We start from the raw sequence: 6,156 nt of genomic DNA on the forward strand, positions 1-6,156 counted from the left end.
AGGTAGCTCTGTGGGGGGAGACTTTGATTCTTTGAGAAGAGAGCTTGGACCTCTTCAGACGTCCCAGCAGTATTCAGAGCTTTCACTGAACACACGGGTGTGGATGTGGTTTTGCAGTGGTGGGCACCAATGCCTTGTACATGAGTACATTGCAGCCATGGAAACAAATGTGCACACAATAGATGCTGGAACAACTGAGGATATATGGCACCAAGGGGGCATCTTGAACCAAGGACTCTAGCTGCCGTTCTTCCATGTTTTGCCTCCTGCATCAACCAATCTTGTGATTGCAGTAGGTGCAGGACCAGCTCACCCATGAGGCAAGGTTAGGTGACCACCTCAGGCAGCAGAATCCACAGGGTCAGCAGATCCTGATGCAGATCTTTATTCAGGGCCAGCCCAACCAAGAAGCAAGGTAGGGCAACTGCCTTAGGCAGCAGGATCTACCAGGCAGCAAATCTCTATCTCAATCTTTCTTTCTCTTCTTGTTCTTGATATAGAGCTTCCCTTAACCCTTCTTCACTGGCAGGGAGCGGAGCACCATTTGGGAGTCTGCCTGAGGTGTAAAAATGCCTTGGGCAGGCCCTCGTCGTCAGATCAGGTTCCATAGGGCAAGGGCACCCTCTAGGCTATGGTACTGGCCTGAGTGCTGATCCCACCACCTGACAACATCAGCTGACCCCAATAGGCCTTGTTTTAGGTTGGTCTGACAGACTGCACAAATTCTCCCAGTATCTCCTGCCTCTGGCCTGCCAATCCCTGTTTGTCTGACCTCGAGCCCATTCATGGCTATGTCTTAGTTCACATGCCCTATTTCAGACCTAGATTCTTTGTCTGCCTGTGCCAAGCTAGGCCCCAGGCCTGCTAGAGTAGGGCTCTCCTGACTGGTAATGAATATCAAAGCTCTTATCTGATAAGTCCATTATCAGAGACAACGATATCAGCAACACAACTAGGCCTTTGCCTTCTAAAAATGAATATTCAGAGACAGCTTTGAAAGTGACACTATAACATATGAGTTAAATGCAATGTCTAATTAAAATCACTCCATGATCCCACATATTGCCAAGCCAAGTTCTGACTCACTTCAGACAACATTCTACGTTGCTGCCTTGAGTCTAAGCAGGAAAGGCAGAAAAAATATGGGCAGAATTAGGCAGCCAAGAAAGCAGCAGAGTTCTGAGAAACAGAGAAAAGGGAGCCACAAGGTTACAAGGGGATCCTGCTGCTCAGGAAACAGTTCAAGGAGGGCATGAAGGTATTGTAGACAATACAGGATCAAAAAAGCCAAAGAGCACAGAAGGGGCATGAGGAAAGGACAGAGTTTTCTGCAGGCCTGCTTCCAAGAAATTATATGATAGCAGTAATGGACACCAAATCCATCATAATGGACACTAAGTCTAGTGCTGCTAGTTCAAAGCTGGTAAATCCTAACAATGAACTTTTTAAATATGCAGTTTGCTGATAAAACCAGATGCTGGTCAAAAGTATAGGTTTGTCTCAGAAAAATAGTGTATCTTTTACTTGAAGGCTGGCTTTAACTTGTCTGATTTTATTACATCAACTAGATCACAATTTGCTGTTAGCCAGCTTGATTCTGGCTAAGACCTCTTCTCCTAGTTTTGTAAGTAGACAATGTCTTTCTTATTTCCCAGTCCATATTTATTGGTTGGTCCCCCCACCCTCTTTGCAGTAGAAGCTCCATTTTAAAATCCCATTGACATATTTTAAAAGTGATAAATCAAGCAAAAACTTAGAATTTTAGAGTTGGAAAGGACCCCATGGGCCATCTTGTCCAACCCCCTGCAACAGCGCTGGACCTTGGGGTCTCAAATTTCAGCAGCGCTCTGTGCAAGGCCATAATTTGGTGCCCCTCCACCTCTCATGCTCCATTCTAAATCATAGTTGTGATGTCCCCAATGACACCCCCAAGGCTCTGCACCCAGTTCTACCAAACTGGTTGCACTTCCCTAAATCCATCTCTGCCTGCAACCCAGGAATCCTGCCCACAGCCATTATTGTGTTTGCTCAAACCACCACTCTTCTGGGTAACAGCCAGATGCATTGACCCATTGTGCCACAGAGACCATGGCAGTCTTTATATTAGCAAAGTCATAGATTAATCTGGAAGTAGTGTCCTAGGTAAAACCCCTAATTAAAGTAAAATTGTATTGCATTATCTAGTGGTTGTGAGGAATATAATGTTCCAAAGGCAAAGTTTTCCACCTCCTCTTCAAGAGGTAGAAAATTATCTTCTTAAATTAAGGATTGGGGGATGGCGGGCAATCCATTCAGTTTATATTTTAACGTGACCTCACCTAATCTGAATTTGCCAAACCAATAAGTGCAGTGAAATACAGCTATCCTTCAAAACTCGCACACCTCCAAACTTTGTGATGCACAAAAAATGAATATATTAGTGAAAATAATGTACAAAACTACATTACATTGTGGGGAAATGATTACAAAATGCAGGCATTAGGTAAAATTAGATAGAAAAATGCATATAGTGGGACAAAATGTGTATGGAAATGTTCATGTGGACCTCTTCAAAGCAAAAACAGCTCATTGAAGTGGAAATGGAGTGAACGGAATTTAAGGTTGGTAAAATGAGAACCTGTAACAGATTCATCCAGCCCTACCACAAGTTGTAGATTAAGCTCCAGTGTTGGCAGAAGCTCCATGTTTCTAGTAATACTAAATTGACCCAGTGATTTCTTGATCAGATCATCTTTTTCTTTTCACCAACAGAATCACAATGAAGCCAGAATTATTCCTAGACTGGGTTCACACAGGGGCAAATAAGGAATAACCCTCCTGGTTTTGGTAGGCTTTTTTGGTTTTACACTGTTGTGTTTTGGATCTGAACACATCTCAGTAGGTTTATTTGTGTGATGAGGAGAAAAGCAGGATTTAGTTTCCCATGTGTAATTTTCCTTGACATGTTATTTAACTGATGTCATAGGAAATAGGAATCAAATGCTAAATTTAAAGTCAACCTACTGCCTATATTGCCAGCTTGCCCTCCCTGTGTAAAACAGCAACAACCGGTAATCATTCTGAATGAGAGGTCAGTCTCTTGCAGTTGCTGCTTAGGTCTGCACTCTTAATCTCATTCTTAATGCTGGCTTTGTAGCATTCAGTTTAACCTTTTAATGTACAGCATGTTGGCAGACTTACAGCTGGCAGTGTGTGCAAGCTTAACAAACTACATTGCTGAAATGTATAGGGAAAGGGAAAGATTTAACAGCCAAGTGAGATTTCCTTCATTTTAGAGTACCTTTTTTCTGGAAAAATGTTCCTCAGTTCCAGATGTGGGAGGAAAGGTTGTAGTTACACAAAAGTGAGCCAAGTATAGTTTGCAAAAGTGCAAGGTACATATCTTCATCACCTGCTACTTGCTCATTTTATGCCAAGGGCAGAATATAAGATATTGTATATGCAAAGCATATACTCTACCACTGACCTGTGGTCCCTCCCCAAAGTATTGATCCTGTGTGCTCTTTGGGTCTGATGGAAGATACTGAACTCTTTGCTTTACGTAATCAACTGACTAAAACAATGGCCTGCCATGTTCCTGTTCTTTTAAAAGTAACTGCAGGATTCAGAAGTTGTGATTGTTCATTGTTGTCATAGCCTGTCCGAGTCCTGTTGCCAAGCAAGCAGGGGCTAGGAGTCTCCAAGGAACACTTGCCTGAGAGCAGAATCCATACACAAAGTCAGACAGTCCACAGATTAGGGAATCCAGATGATCACTGAGCCAAGGGTCCAGATGTTGAGCAGGAAGCAGCAAGGTATGGCTGGGAACCACAGGCATTGTTTCCAGTGTCTGACTGCTGCTGAGAGCTCTGGTTAAGAAGGCCAGAGCCAGCTGGTTCTCCTCAGTGCCTTCTCCTCTGTGTCCCTGAAGTCTGATCAGCTGCAGATGGAGTCAGTCCACCTTCTCCCCCTTCAGGCTGTTGTTCAGCAGGCAAACCTGACTCCTGGCCCATGACAATTGTGTTGAGATATGTGGTTAGTTAATCCTATATTACTCACACAGGTCATGACAATGCAATTTCAACCATTCTGTAAGACCCATTAAACTCAATGGGCCAGACTCGACTAGCGGGAGCCAGCACAGTGAGTCCTCCCTCTGTGCCCCCCCCCCAATCCTCTCTGCGGGATTTTATTATGAGAAGTGGGGGGAGAGGGGAGATTGTTGCATTAGGGAAGCAGACATTCTTGCACTGATTGAACATTTGCCTTAGCATGATGTTGCATCCCACCCAATGGGGCTTACTATTGAGTAAACATCTATATGACGGCACTGCAAGTATTGCTTTGCAGGCACAAATGCCATCTTTTTCTATATCGGCATCATGAACTACAACTGACCTCAAAGGAAAATATAACCAAAGACAATCCTGTCGTCTCCCTAAGGACCTTTCTGATACCCATCCATCTTCCACAAAACTACTTTGTCTTTTATAATGATGCCTCCCTATTCCATTATTTCTGCACTGTGCTTTAGAGCATTGTTCTCCCCTCTTAGCTCGCTCCCTTTGGGAGAGCAGGGACCAGTAACTTGCTTGGCACATCTTTCCTGCTAAATACAGAATTGTGTGCTGCCTACAGCGATCTATCAATAATTCACTATTAATAATAAAAGCACGGAACTCTTCTACTGTATGACTGCTTGGTTTAAGTCCCTTAACTTTGTGAAGATGTTTTGGCTCATATTAGGAAACCACAGAGAATCAAACTGACAAGTTAAATGCATTGATAATTTGATAGCTCAATATTAATTGCTAAGGGCTGGATTAGAGTCCCAAGGACATTGTTCATTGTAATGGGAGGGAAATTGCTAGAGAGCCACAATGAAATTTAAATTTATGCTCCACTGTTTGTGACAAGAATAAACTACCAAGCCTGATTGGTTCCCTGAGTCTTCCTGAGACTGATTGGTTACCTGCAGATAAGGGAGAGATAGCTGCATGCAGGGACAGCTTGATAGCCATACTCTTTCCTACTGAAGTTCAGGGCTTGTTGGAGGGGAAAGTCCTGCAAAGTATCATTCAGTACTTGCCACCAACAGCGCTGAGCAGGGCAACAGCAGCACCACTGTGGTCTGCAACAGGTGTCTGCATATCATCCACCATTTTGACATCCCCAATATTCCCTGACACACTGTCAATTTGGTGCATAGAAGAATGTCAAAATGGTGACTTCCTACCAGGATACTGCAACTGCTCAATACATTTGAGCTAAAATGTGGAGGCAGGTGAGTGCTCAAGTGTTGGTGGACCTGTAGCAGCTGCCTAGTCATTCTTCTGCTGGTTCCTGCTAAGTATGATTCAGGCCCTTTTTCAGGCATGGAGGTGTAATGGCACCCCCAGCTGCATCCTGGGTCCTGTGCCATGTGGGGAAGGAAGATCTGGTCAAACAAAATGTCCCATTCTGTTCACTCACCCCTTCTGGTGAAGAACTTTCTGCCACCAGGTTCTCCTCCTTTGTCTGAGACTCTCCCCTGATCTGCAAGCCAAAGCAAGTCACTGACTAGGTTGTAAATAATAGTAATTCGCAGCCAGGACCAGCCCAAGACATTTTGGCATCTGAGGCCAACCACAAAATAGTGCTCTCCTACTAGGGAAGAAGGGAGGGAATGAAGATCTATGCCAGGAACAAAGGTGGAATAAAGATCTACATCTGGGGCAAGGATGGGGCAAGATCAGCAGAGCCTCCTATTCACCAAGAGGCCACAACATGGGCAGAACTTAATATTGAAAATGAGGAACTGAGAGAAATCAAAATTGATAGATTCACCCATCCTTAGCTCTCATACAGATCTTGTCTTAATCCTACATTGAATCTGTAAACAAGTTTCTCTCACACGGCCATTGCTTCAGTCTCATCTTGCCCTCCTTATGAGAGTCTACATCACATTTTGAATGGCCTCTGCCATTAGCTTTTCACATACAGATGTGGTGGCAGGAACTCCACCTCCTGTCTATTCCTTCAGTGTCTTGTTACTCACCCTCTTTCCCTATCTGCTGAAGCAAGTGGGTCCCACATTTTCCTCCCAGGGTAGATGAGCAATGAGGTGGAATCGAGGAAGGAAGGGGCAGGAAGTGCAATGCTAAGAGCCCTTCCCATCACATAGGAAACGTTAAAGAT

The 6,156-nt window shown here is 44.1% G+C and overlaps 1 long non-coding RNA gene across 1 annotated transcript; it reads right to left on the reverse strand.

Annotated features, from left to right (window-relative positions):
• Positions 1-2,390: 2,390 nt before the first annotated feature.
• LOC309541092 lies at positions 2,391-5,593 on the reverse strand. The gene is made up of 2 exons (XR_014223630.1): positions 5,452-5,593; positions 2,391-3,983 (listed from the first exon to the last, which is right to left on the reverse strand). It is a non-coding gene; the product is annotated as an uncharacterized lncRNA (long non-coding RNA).
• Between the last annotated feature and the right edge of the window lie 563 nt (positions 5,594-6,156).

This window comes from Podarcis vaucheri (assembly GCF_965113315.1).
Source record: "Podarcis vaucheri genome assembly, chromosome: 9".
Classification (NCBI taxonomy): Eukaryota; Metazoa; Chordata; class Lepidosauria; order Squamata; family Lacertidae; genus Podarcis; species Podarcis vaucheri.